Genomic DNA, 12,154 nt, shown 5'->3' on the forward strand with positions numbered 1-12,154 from the left:
CTCACTCAATGCGAGACATAGCTCTCGCGAAGCAAGACATAGGCGTTCCGGAGGAAAATGGGAAGCTCCTGAATGTGTTGGGCCTCATTTGTTTGGCCCGTGGGACATGCCCTTTAGTCCATGATTTTGTTTACATTTTTCGGGAAAATGTATTATGATTATCTTAAAATGGTAAAATGTATTTTGATTACATTTTTTCTAAAATGATTTATAAATATGTTGCAGAAATGAGGGAACTAAGCATGTGTGCAAATGGTCAACATGTACCTTAAAAGGTTAGTGTAGATAAAAAGTATATTCGGGTATGAAATTTGATACAAATTAAAAACCAAATTACTTTTTAATTGTCCACAACATGTGAAGAAAAATGTTCATCGTATATTTAGAAACTATATTGTATTTGTAATAAGTACTTTGTAAAAAATCAAATAAAAATAATTTAAAAAAAGAAACCATTTTTGTATAAGGAAACTAAAATCAAGTAGAAATAGAAGGTAAAATAAAACGAGGGTTGTGGTCTCGTGGATTCGCGGTAAGTGAAGAAGATACAGTGTGGCTAGGCTAGCGTGTGGTGTCCCGAAAAAGAAAAAGGGTTAAGGTGTTGTCAATTTCCAACTTCTTGACACACCGTGCATGTGCAAGTCGACGACCTCGACACGCCGGAAAAAGTGAGCTAGGTCTTCACTTACAAAACTAGAGTTACTACTCGAGTCGAGCAGAATGATCAAATCATACCTTTTTATCTTGCCTTGCAACCGAGAAGATTAATTTCCATCAAGGCCCATCAACGCTTGATCAGAGATTATCAACAATTCCCCTTCTTTAGATGAGGTTACTTCTATTCTAAAAAATCAAAAGATGAGTTCACTTATTCCAGTACATTAGTTTGCAACATCTGCAACAATTATTTCACGGAATGGAGTTGAGGGTTTGTCCACACTTGCGTTGTGGCCCCCTTTTTGTCTCCACATGTAAAACACAGACCCCTTACCTTCCAACAATTCCGCAGGGCACTGATCATACAACTAGGAGTGCGAGCTTGCATCACCTCCATTGTTATTCTATCTTCATTTGTCGGAATCTGCGCATTTCACTAAACAACATGGGGTGAACGTTGTGATAGATGTTTTAGAAAAATGCCTTGTCCAATTTGAATGATCTGTTCTTCTATTCTTATTGTGCCCCATTCTCTCAAACACTTCTTCATGCAATTAAACCCATTAGTGGTCGCGCAAAGGGCGCACCCTCGCGTGTTCCACCTCATCGTTTTTACTGTGCCAGTGAGAGGGAAAAACTTACTGTGCTAGGTTTGCCTTTCGCGGCCCCACCGCGTGGTTTGCTTAATCGAGTGCTTTTGGGTGTTCTACAAATATAACATATCAAATTTCGTCCCTCAACCAATCGATAAATTTTGTGGTAAAATTGTGTAGATCAATGGTAGGATTACGAGCTAGCAATTGCTGCATGAACAAGCTAAAACTCTCTATGTAGTCCTGAGCTAAAACCTCCCTATTTAACACAAGTTAATTTTTTTAATCAATGCCTGATGTGGTTTCCTCCAAAGTTGCCGGGTTCTGACATCAATGGTGGAGAAGCATTGGCGAGGCCGAAGATACTAATGGTTGGGCATTGCGAGTCGATGACAACAGTCATCAAATCCGCGAAAAATTTGTCCACCTTCAGCTTTCATGTGCCCATTGCAAGGCCTGGATCGAGTCAAATTTGTTGTTTGAGGCCACCGCTTCTTAGTCACACTTTTTCTCCACCACTAACATAAGCGAGAACATCTGCTTTAGGGTCATCTTCTCCTCTGGCATCCTCAAGAATTCAGTCGTAGATTAGCTTTTTATGAATCCGCTGCACTCAAGTTAGCAGAGTGCTTTGTGCTAAATTCACGAGGAATTTCACACCCTTCGCCAAAGTTACACCAGTAAATCAAGGGAATTGCAAGCAAAACATAATAGCCTCGGATCGAAATGCCTCTTATATTGACTTACACTATTACGAGCCTAAATCAAGTGCGCGCGCACACACACATAGATCACTCTAATCAAGCACATACATACCAAACAAAAAAAAATCAAGCACACACATGATGGTTTTCTCCTTCAACCAATAGTTTTGGAATAAAGATTCACAACTGAGTACAACTTGGGATACAATCATACAAGAAGAGGGAGTGGGTGAGATGTGGAAGAAAGCAGAAGGTGAGATTGAAAGTACAAGATGAGGAGTGTTCATCCCCAACCGTTGCCTTGGATAATTACTCGACCGGTTTGGTCATGGCACCGCGGTGGCTCTGGAGTTTTAGGGTGTCAACTCACATCATTTGGGTGGCAAAATTACCGGCTCGTGTGGTTTATGTCGGTGATGTATCAGTCACTTTTTTTATTAACCCAATTCCCTTCTCAAAAAACGAGAATATCCCACTTTCTTTTAGCGTGTTGATGGATGCTGTTTGGCCAAAAATCCATTTATGCACCCGAGCTCATGTGCACCCTCGCTGACGAAAAAAATTCAAAACAAATACTAGGAAAATTCAAAAAATTCCAATTTTTTTTGTGTTGTAGAAAATTTGATGCGTGAGGTCCGCTCCAATTTTCAAATCATTTGTACATCAGAGGAGCTCTCAACAAAAAAGACAAATTGGGAGTATGTAAAAATGTTTACTATTCATGTACTGTTTTAGTCCGATTTGTCTTTTTTACTGAGAGATGCTCAAATGTCCAAATGACTTGAAATTCGGAGCAGGCCTCAGGCATCAAATTTTCTACCGAAAAAAAAAAGATTTAGAATTTTTAGAATTTGTTTTGAATTTTTTACATTTTTTTTAACCAGGTGCAGATGAGCCTGGGCACGCCCTACTCCTGTTTGGCCCCCTTTACGAGTAGTTCTCCTGGGCCTCACTACCTCTTGTTCCTTCTCCTGGGGCGTCGAGTACTCCCACGCTGCATCGCCTTGACTTATCGCCTCCCTCGTAAAAAAACCTTGACTTTGGTTCTGCCTCCGCTGCAGAGGTGACAGTATCAGCCTGGTCCCCAACGGGGCCCTGATCTCCGTCGCCGCTGCAGCACATCGGACAGCGCCCCTACTCCCGGCGAGGATGCTTCCTCCGTCTCCGTCTCCAAATCTACTATACTACGGGACTGAATCCCCAACCCGGGCGCAGATCCGCGTTCACGCGGGGAAGAGAGGCACTTGGGTGCTCCCCGGTCAAAGAAAGAGACAACTCCGGCGAATCTTTCTTCCCCGCTGGCGCTCACACTCGGCCACATCCACTCCACACCTCGTCGCCGTCTACGTCGCCGTCGGCACTTATTGGGCCGCGAGTCTGCAACCACTCGATTCAGAGAACAAAAAGAAGAATCTGCCCCCCTTCTCCATTGTGCCTATCTCTTCTTCCCGGCAAGCGTCGTGTCCTCCTTGCTTACCGGTCACCGGCGGCAACGGGGTCCCTTGCAGACGGCGTTGGTACTTGATACAGGTCAGTCTCTTTCTTCCCCTCTTGGATTCTCTCCGGGGACCTCTGTCTCACTGACTCTTTCCTCTGCGATATCCTCTGTGTCAGTGTTATCTGTATCCCCGTAAGATCCGCCCGGGGAAGGACAGCAATGGCGGCAGCGGCAGCCGTCGTCGGGGGCATGGTTGCCTCGGGTGTCATCAAGGTGGTGATAAAACAGATCGGCTCCGCCATCGGCGGCAAGATCAAGCTGCACAAGAACCTGAAGAGAGACCTGCAGAAGATGCAGATGACGCTGGAGTCGGTGGAGGCCGCGCTCAGCGACGCCGAGAGGCGGTCCATCACCGACAGCTCGGCGCTGCTGTGGGTGAACCGGCTCAAGGCCGCCATGTATGACATCTCCGACATGCTCGACGACTTCCAATCTGACACCCAGTCCCTGGTATGTTCATTTGGTTGCCATCAATCTGGATCCGAACGTTGTTGCTTCTTTTTTTCCTAGGATATGACTGGTGAATCTGCATATATCTATTTCTATAAATTATGTAAAAAAATCATCATCCTGAAAATCTGAATCCATATAGTGAAGTAAACTATCTAAATGAATCTAAACATATTTAGATATCCTGTTCTGCTATACGGATAGGACCATACTTGTTAGTATGTGATGGAAGTCCAGACCAGTGCCATGTGCGCTTTTCTTGATTTAAATTGCAAAAGCATCTCGCAAGATTGCCACCGCGTGTATGTCCTTTTCATTTCTTCAATTGTACTGAAGAATCAAGTCACTCCTCTTGCAGTTCGGAGCTATGAGGAAGAGGATCAGTATGCCAGACAAGATGAAAAAGATGCAAAAGTGTCTACAGAAGATAACAGAAGACCATCAGAACTATCGTCTAACGCCAGAAACTTGCACCAATGAGCAGCAACTTCCTGATATCCGGGAAAATGCAGGGACTATGGTGGAAGCAGAAATCATCGGGAGGGCCGAGGAAGAACTGGAAATCTTGGCTCGATTGTCTGGGAGCGCCAGTGAACATACCACCTTTGTTCCCATATGGGGCTTTGGAGGCATTGGAAAGTCCACCTTGGCAAGATCGGTTTACAATCATCCTGAGTTTGAGAAACACTCTCGGGTATGGATCTATGTTTCCCAGATATTTGACTTGAAAAAAATTGGCAACACTATAATATCACAACTATCAAGACAACAGAGCCAGCAGATACTTGATCTGCACAGTATTAACATTCGCCTGCAAGAGCTACTTGCTGAGAAGAAGAATGCTCTGATCATTTTGGATGACCTGTGGGAGAAGCGTCCTTCTCAACTAGAAGAATTAAAGTCTATGCTGAAGCAGGGTAAGGGGTGCAAGGTGATGGTTGTAGTTACCACACGTGATGAAGGCATTGCAAATGAGATCTCCACTGTTCAGCCTTACAACTTACCTCAATTGTCAGATGAGATGTGCTGGGAAATAATGAGGCAAAAAAGTAAATTTGAAACAAGAGATGACAAAGAACGGCTGGAGCCAATTGGAAAGGATATTGCAAAGAAGTGCAAAGGTGTAGCTTTAGCTGCTCAATCACTTGGACACATTTTGAAGTCCAAGTCTTATGGAGAATGGAATTCGGTCAGAACCAATCATATCTGGAATCTATCTACTTCTACAGATGCATCATCTGGACATGAAGTGCTTGGATCCTTGCTGTTAAGCTACAACCTCATGCCTCCATACTTAAAGTTATTCTTTGCTTATTGTGCAATCCTTCCAAAGGGTCGCAAGATGAATAAATATAAGCTAATCCATCAATGGATTGCTCTTGGATTCATGGAGCCATCTAGTATATTCTCTAATTGGCAACTCGGTGAAAGTTACATTATGCAGCTTCTGGAGATGTCAATTCTTCGACATTCAAAGGTGAGTCGATTAATCCATACCTTCACTATTAATTGTGATATTGCTTTATTTAATGTATTGCACGATTGGGATATGATGTCGATTTCTTTGTTGCGAAATAAACTAGGGCATCTCCAATGCCGACCCTCAAACTGCCCGCAACCGTCCGACCCACGTGGTCCGGACGTGTTTTGCCATCCAACAATACCCTGTATCGGTCCGCCGACCGGTTCAGACGTAACTTTTCCCGCAAATCCGAGAGAAAGTGGGGGGGGGGGGGCTTTGCGGTCGTCTGGACCGCTACCATGTCCGCGTTTGACCGCCCTGGCCCACCCGAAGCACCCACCTGCCTCCCACGCGCTTTCCATCCAATGCACGGGCCGCTTGCCGCGCTGCATTCATGCCGTCCCAGAGCATGCAGTAGCCAGCATTTATGCTGAGCGACGTGACTAGACGTGAAGGCGGCATTGACAGACACGACCTCTCGGGCGTCGCCACTTCAATGTGGACACAATGTCCCAACAAACCAACTCCGGCAGCTGCGCTGCATTGAAGTGGGCTGACCGGCCCTTCGCATGGCCTGCCCGTGGCTAGTTAAGCCATGCGCCGACGATGCACATCCCCACTTCGTCCTCTCCTCCTCCCCAAGCCCCTCCAATTCCAGCGGTGATGCCGAAGTCGTGGTTCTCTTCGCCGGCAGGTGGAGGCGGTGGCCGCGGTAATTCATCTTCACGCGGATCTTGGCGCCGCCACCCTCGCTCTCCGGTAGTCTTGGCATCCACGGCGGTCGGCTCCCCAGCAAGGAGGAGATTGTCATCTCTCGCGCTGACGAGGAGGACTAGAAGTCACAGCAGCAGCCCGAGCAGCGGCCGCGCCTCCTCATGAAGGCGGCTCTGACGAACAAAGAGTTTGTCTGTCAGATGGAGAACAACGGAGCACTTGTTCCGTCAGATGGGCCCAACACCATCATCGCCAGCGCGGGTCAAGGAGGAGCCACAGTCCCCGTCGCGGCGCCCCGTTGCTCGCCACCCGGTCAAGGAGCTGCCGCTCGCGATCACGGAGGCGTGGGGACGCATGCTCTGCTACCTCGGAGGCGGCGATGTCGGCGGTTCCTCGGGCTCGAGGGCCATCGTCCCCGAGGAGTGGATGGTATGGTAGCAGGCGCGGTACAACTGGCGCAATGCCCGACATGGCACTAGAATGGGTCCGCAATGACCAGGACCCACTACTAGGGAAAAGCCTACTAGTAGCGCGGGTTAAATAGCTAGTAGTAGTGCGGGTTCCCGTGCGACTACTAGCTCACTACAACTAAGTGGTAGTAGTAGCGCGCGGGTGCCATCCGCGGTACTACTATTAATTTCAAAAACAAAAAAAATCTTGATCCCATGCGTGCTGTCAATGGCGGCAATGATTCGATCCAACGGCGATAGGGGTCGCCAATGGTGCGGACGAGCAGCGGCAGACCAGATCCGGCGGCGGCTGCTGGAGAGGGGCCGAATCTAGGGAAGAGCAAGACGGCGGTGTGGGGCTCCTCTTCACGACGAAGGTAGAGAGCTCCTCGTCATCCATGGCGAAGACCTGCACGGGGATGGACATGGGAGGACGAGTCAAACCAGAGGGGAGAGGGAGAAAGAGAAATGAGGGAGAGAGGAAGGAGACGGAGGGAGCACCGGGGCTAGTCGCTGGTGGTGAGGTGCTCCGGTGTGGTGGCATGGAGGTGAGGGGGGAGACCGACGAGCTCCTGGACGCGAGCGGCGCGAGGCGGCGGCCTCGTTGGCCGCCATGGAGCAGGCGCGCATGGGCAGGAGTGCCATGGGAGAGCTTATGAGAGAGAGAGGGGGGATTTGGAGGAGATGGGGATCTCAGGGCTGTAGAAAACCCTATACTTAGTAGTAGCGCGGGTTTATAACCCTCAGTACTACTATAGCATGTTCCGGGGGGCATGGTGGAGACCACATAGTAGTAGTGTGGGTTTATAGCCCGCGCTATTACTATCAACTTAGTAGTAGCGCGGGTTTATAACCCTCGCTACTACTATGGCATGTTCTGGGGGCCACGGTGGAGACCACTTAGTAGCAGCGTTGGTTTATAGTCCGCGCTACTACTATCAACTTAGTAGTAGCGCGGGATTTATACCCCTCGCTACTACTAATTAGCAGCAGCGCGGCCCATATACCCCTTGCTACTACTAAGCATCTATATATAAGGTATTTTCTAGTAGTGACCTCGCCGCCATGTGGGCCCTCGACCGCTCTGTCACCACCGCGGAGACGGCCGCTAGGTGCCGCCGTCAAGAGCTCACCAAGATCCCCGCGTGAGAGGTACATGCAATCAGGTAAGGTGAAAGCCTAGTGTTGGGGTTGAAGAGGAGGAGAAGACGGGCCGAAAGAGCATGTACTCGTGGATGAAGATGGCAACGGGAACATCCATGGTTTAGGATCACTAGCTTTCCCGACCCCCCCCCCCTCCCGAAATGCTCCTTCCACACATCCCCATTGTATTAGGAAAGTTATTGTTAACATTGTATTAGGAAAGTTGTGATTCTCAATTAATAGTACAGATAATGATAATAATAAACGGCATAGTGCACGGGATTAGCAATTTGTTATTCAGGAATATCTGATTTTTTTGAAAGGTTATCAAGAAAAATCGTATGTTTGTCTTTTAGGAAGGTGATCTCACATATATGATGCAATTTCTGAATACTTAATTACCTATTATTTAAGTGACTGAATTGAATTAGCACCTGCCGAAAGAAGCAAGAAACAAGATCTCTCCCTTTAATAGGTTTTAGTTTTTTAATGGGAGTGAGAAAAATCTAGTGGGAGGGGGTGTTGGGAAGTGAGGCCAAAATAAGCCAGTGGGAGGGGTGGTGGGAGGTGAGGCGAAAATAAACCTGGATACCAAGCTACCAACTCCTTTAGAAGTAGAGATACATGTAATAATTTGGAGTTCAGGTTCTTATTTTACTTCTCATTTGCGTGTGGTTTTATAATATGAACGACATTAGATGATAATTGCATTAGATTGGATTTTTTTTTATGATTAGGACATTACAAGGTAAACAATAGGTTTGATGGAAAAAGCAGTAGTCTTTCTGAAAATAGACTAAACTCTGAATTGCAAACCGAGATTAACATCGGGCTAATTATCCTCTAATTATCTGTTGCAACATCCAATTGTGCATAACCTATCCTTGCATCAGTAGTAAAATTTTAACTGCAAGTCTTACACCATTGTATATTATCCTGCAGGCTGTCGTTGAATGTTACGACACAAACAAGATTGTCACACTGTTCACAATGCATGACCTGGTGCATGACCTCGCAAGGTCAGTCATGGCTGACGAATTTAACTTGACGGGCCCCAACTGCCGCTATGCATGGAACATAGATTGCACGAAGCCACTAAAGTCATCCACGACTTCACCTGAAAAGTTAAGGGCGCTGAATATTGTGCGCGCAGCTGGAACCTCATGGTCTAAGTTCCATCATGATGCAATTGCACCAGCAAAGTACGTCCGTGTCTTGCATGCATCAGTCAAATTGAATAGGTTGTTCACTTCTATTGGTCAATTGAAGCAGTTGAGGTATCTTCATGCTCCAAATATCCAGGGTCGAGTGGATCTCGGGTGTATCGGTATGCTTCGAAAATTGAATTATCTCAACCTTAGTAATTGTGAGGAATTGTCAGCATTGCTAGAGTCAATTGGTGAAATGGAAGGTCTGATGTAGATTAACTTATCAGGTTGTCCGAATCTGAAAGAACTCCCACATTCGTTTGCGAATCTCAAAGAGTTGGTATATCTGAACTTATCAGAGAGTGATAATGTTTTAGGACTACACGAAGCTTTGGCTAACCTTTCCAAACTCCAACATTTAGAATTAACAGCATGTGAAAATCTCAGAGGACGTCCAGAAGTCATCAGCAATCTCACCGAACTCCGCAATCTGAAGCTATCAGGGTGCATGCATCATATATTTGACAGCTCATCAACAGATCAAACTGAGAGTTTCATTGACTGTATCTGTAGGCTTCCCAATATGGAGCACCTGGACCTGTCTTTTAATGGTCATCCTCTTATTAGTATACCACAAAGTGCTAGCTGCCTCCAGAAGCTGGTCCTTCAAAACTGCAGCCATGTTTTTAGGCTTCCAGAATGTGTGGCTAAAATGGACTGTCAAAGCCTTTTTGGCTTGTTGCCAATGTTTTCTGTAACTGTCGAGGATAGTAAATGTTACACCAGCCTTGGCTTGCTTGAGCATGTAAATCCTGACAAGCTGTACATCGACAAACTTGAAAATGTGAAGTCCCGAGAAGAGGCACGCAGTGTAAAATTGATTGAAAAACAGAGGATTGAAGAATTGACATTAAAGTGGGCGCCAAAAGGGAAGAGATCTGTGGATGACATGGAGTTGTTGACAGAGCTAGTGCCACCGACCGCTTTGCAGAGCTTTGGGATATATGGTTATATTAGCGTCAGCTTTCCAAACTGGCTAATGAGTATTGGCAATTATCTCCCTAATGTTGTCCGAATGGAGATGTTTGATTTGCCCAACTGCAACAGTTTTCCACCCCTCGCCCAACTACCACCAAATCTCCGGGTGCTTATTCTGAAACGCATGACAAGCCTGCAAGAATGGAACACAACATACTCTAGCGGCGAGGATGGTGTGAATGAGCTCGTGTTCTGTAAACTTGAGGAAGTGATTATAAAGTATTGCAGCAAACTGAGGATAACACCACACCTTCCTAGAGCTGCATCTTGGTATATAAAGGGAGGTGATAATGTGCTCATATCATAGGCAGAGAGCGTGTTACACAATTGTGCTTCCTCATCTTCTTCTCCAGTAGGAGTTTCTACTAATCTAACAGTTGAAAACAAGGAGGTGCCTCTGCATCAGTGGCGATTGCTTCACCATCTACCTGCCATCAGTGATTTGAGGATCAAATATTGCTGTGATTTGGCAAGCTCACCAGAGATCACCTGGGCCCTCCGGTCCCTCAAATCACTAATACTAAGGAACTCGGCCCAAACAAAACTGTCCGGATGGGTAGGTGAGTTGCCATCTCTTCAGCAACTGGTGATAATGCGATGCAATAACCTAGAGGAATTGCCTGATAGCATGGGGCAACTTAAACAGCTGCAATCATTAACACTAAGTAGCTGTTGTAGCTTGAGACAGCTGCCGCTGTTGTTAGGAGGACTTATACCTCTCTCAAGAAACTTCGAATTGGGTATTGTCCTGCTATCACGACTCTGCCAGACAGATACAACAACTCACAAATCTCCAAGAATTAGAAATTCTCAACTGCCCTAACTTAGAGCAGTGGTGTGAAGCAGAGGAGAACAAGACGAAGCTTGCTCACATAGAACAAAAGGTATGTGCCCTGCCATATATATTTGTTATCTACGTATTCCTATTAACTTTGCACTTAGAAAGAACGTATTCCATCATCGGGAGTACCACATCTTTTTTTTCCTGCTCTTCACCTCATTGACGATATTTTTCTAAGAAACGTCTGGGTATTCCATGCCCTTTGCCTCACGATTCTTCCTTTTTGACCAAATGATAATATTTACTCTATATTTTACATTTTACAGATGATCGGTTTGCCCTCGAAGAGGGCTGCCAGCCGCCGATGTTCCCCACTACGGTGGCCCTTGCTGCGAACGAAAATAAGAAAGGGATGCTGAAGAAAAGAAAGCGGGGGCGCGAATCAGGATTTAGGCTGCTCGATCGAGTTCTGATTCAAAACTCTGTAGTAATTATACCACGTGGTTCTAACCTACTCCTGGTATGTAAATCTACATGCCCTGAATTAAAAAAAAATCTCTATCGTATTCCAAGCAGACATATAAGAAATCAAAGTGTGGGGATAATTGCATGTTACCTTTGTCAGTAGATATTGTGCTACTTTGTTATCTGCTCCCTTGACAAAGAAAATATGATTCAAGTCTCTCGGAAAGAGCGCTTCTTGCTTGGTTATTAGTTCTGTAGTCAGAGATCTTTAGCTGTTTGCCTTCCTCTACTCTGCAAGTAGGCAAAATAGTCTGAACCCTAATTACACTGACGATTCCATATTCAGAGTAATGTATTCTTTCTTGTTTTATTGGATGTACGAGAAATTACAATATCTTTTCAAGCCAACATGGCATGACAGGGTTTTATGCATAGGTATATAAAGCATGGCTGAAACAGGGGCAGTCCCCAGATTAGTGTCTGCAGATACCCTGCTTTCATTCTGCATAACCCTAGGTTGCTTTCTCCGTCCATGTTACCGCAACAAAATCGGCATGCGGCTCGAGTGGAACGTCTAAACTAGGTGCATGTTAGATAATAATGAGAATAAACGAGACAGAGAGACACGGATTTTTACGTGGAAACCCTTGCGGGAGAAAACCACGGACGCACAAAGGCGCGATCACTATGAGGAGGAGTATTACAAGCACGAGACGACAGGCCGTCTGAGGTACGACTACATGGGGTATATAAGAGGGCAATACATGAGAGTCCTTGGAGGACAAGTAAACGAGTTGTACTCGTACGCGTCGACGTCAACGCAAAGGCCCACACCAGTTGTACTACGTCTAGTCCAACACGGTATAATTTGGATCACAATTTAACAATCTCCACCTTGATCCAAATTTCCTCCAGTAGTCGAAGAAAGTGAATGACTCCATCCAAATCAGCATAAACACCTTGTGCGTCAAAGTCCATAGGACTAGTGAGAAATACCAACTAAGCCTGAGCAAAGCTCAAACTTATTGGTCGGAACTGGCTTTGTCATCATA

The 12,154-nt window shown here is 45.9% G+C and overlaps 1 pseudogene; it reads left to right on the forward strand.

The window, feature by feature from the left end:
- The first annotated feature begins 2,944 nt into the window (after positions 1-2,944).
- On the forward strand, positions 2,945-11,192 carry LOC119328711 (annotated as a pseudogene).
- Positions 11,193-12,154: the final 962 nt, after the last annotated feature.

This window comes from Triticum dicoccoides, chromosome 7A (assembly GCF_002162155.2).
Source record: "Triticum dicoccoides isolate Atlit2015 ecotype Zavitan chromosome 7A, WEW_v2.0, whole genome shotgun sequence".
In the NCBI taxonomy this organism is placed as follows: domain Eukaryota; kingdom Viridiplantae; phylum Streptophyta; class Magnoliopsida; order Poales; family Poaceae; genus Triticum; species Triticum dicoccoides.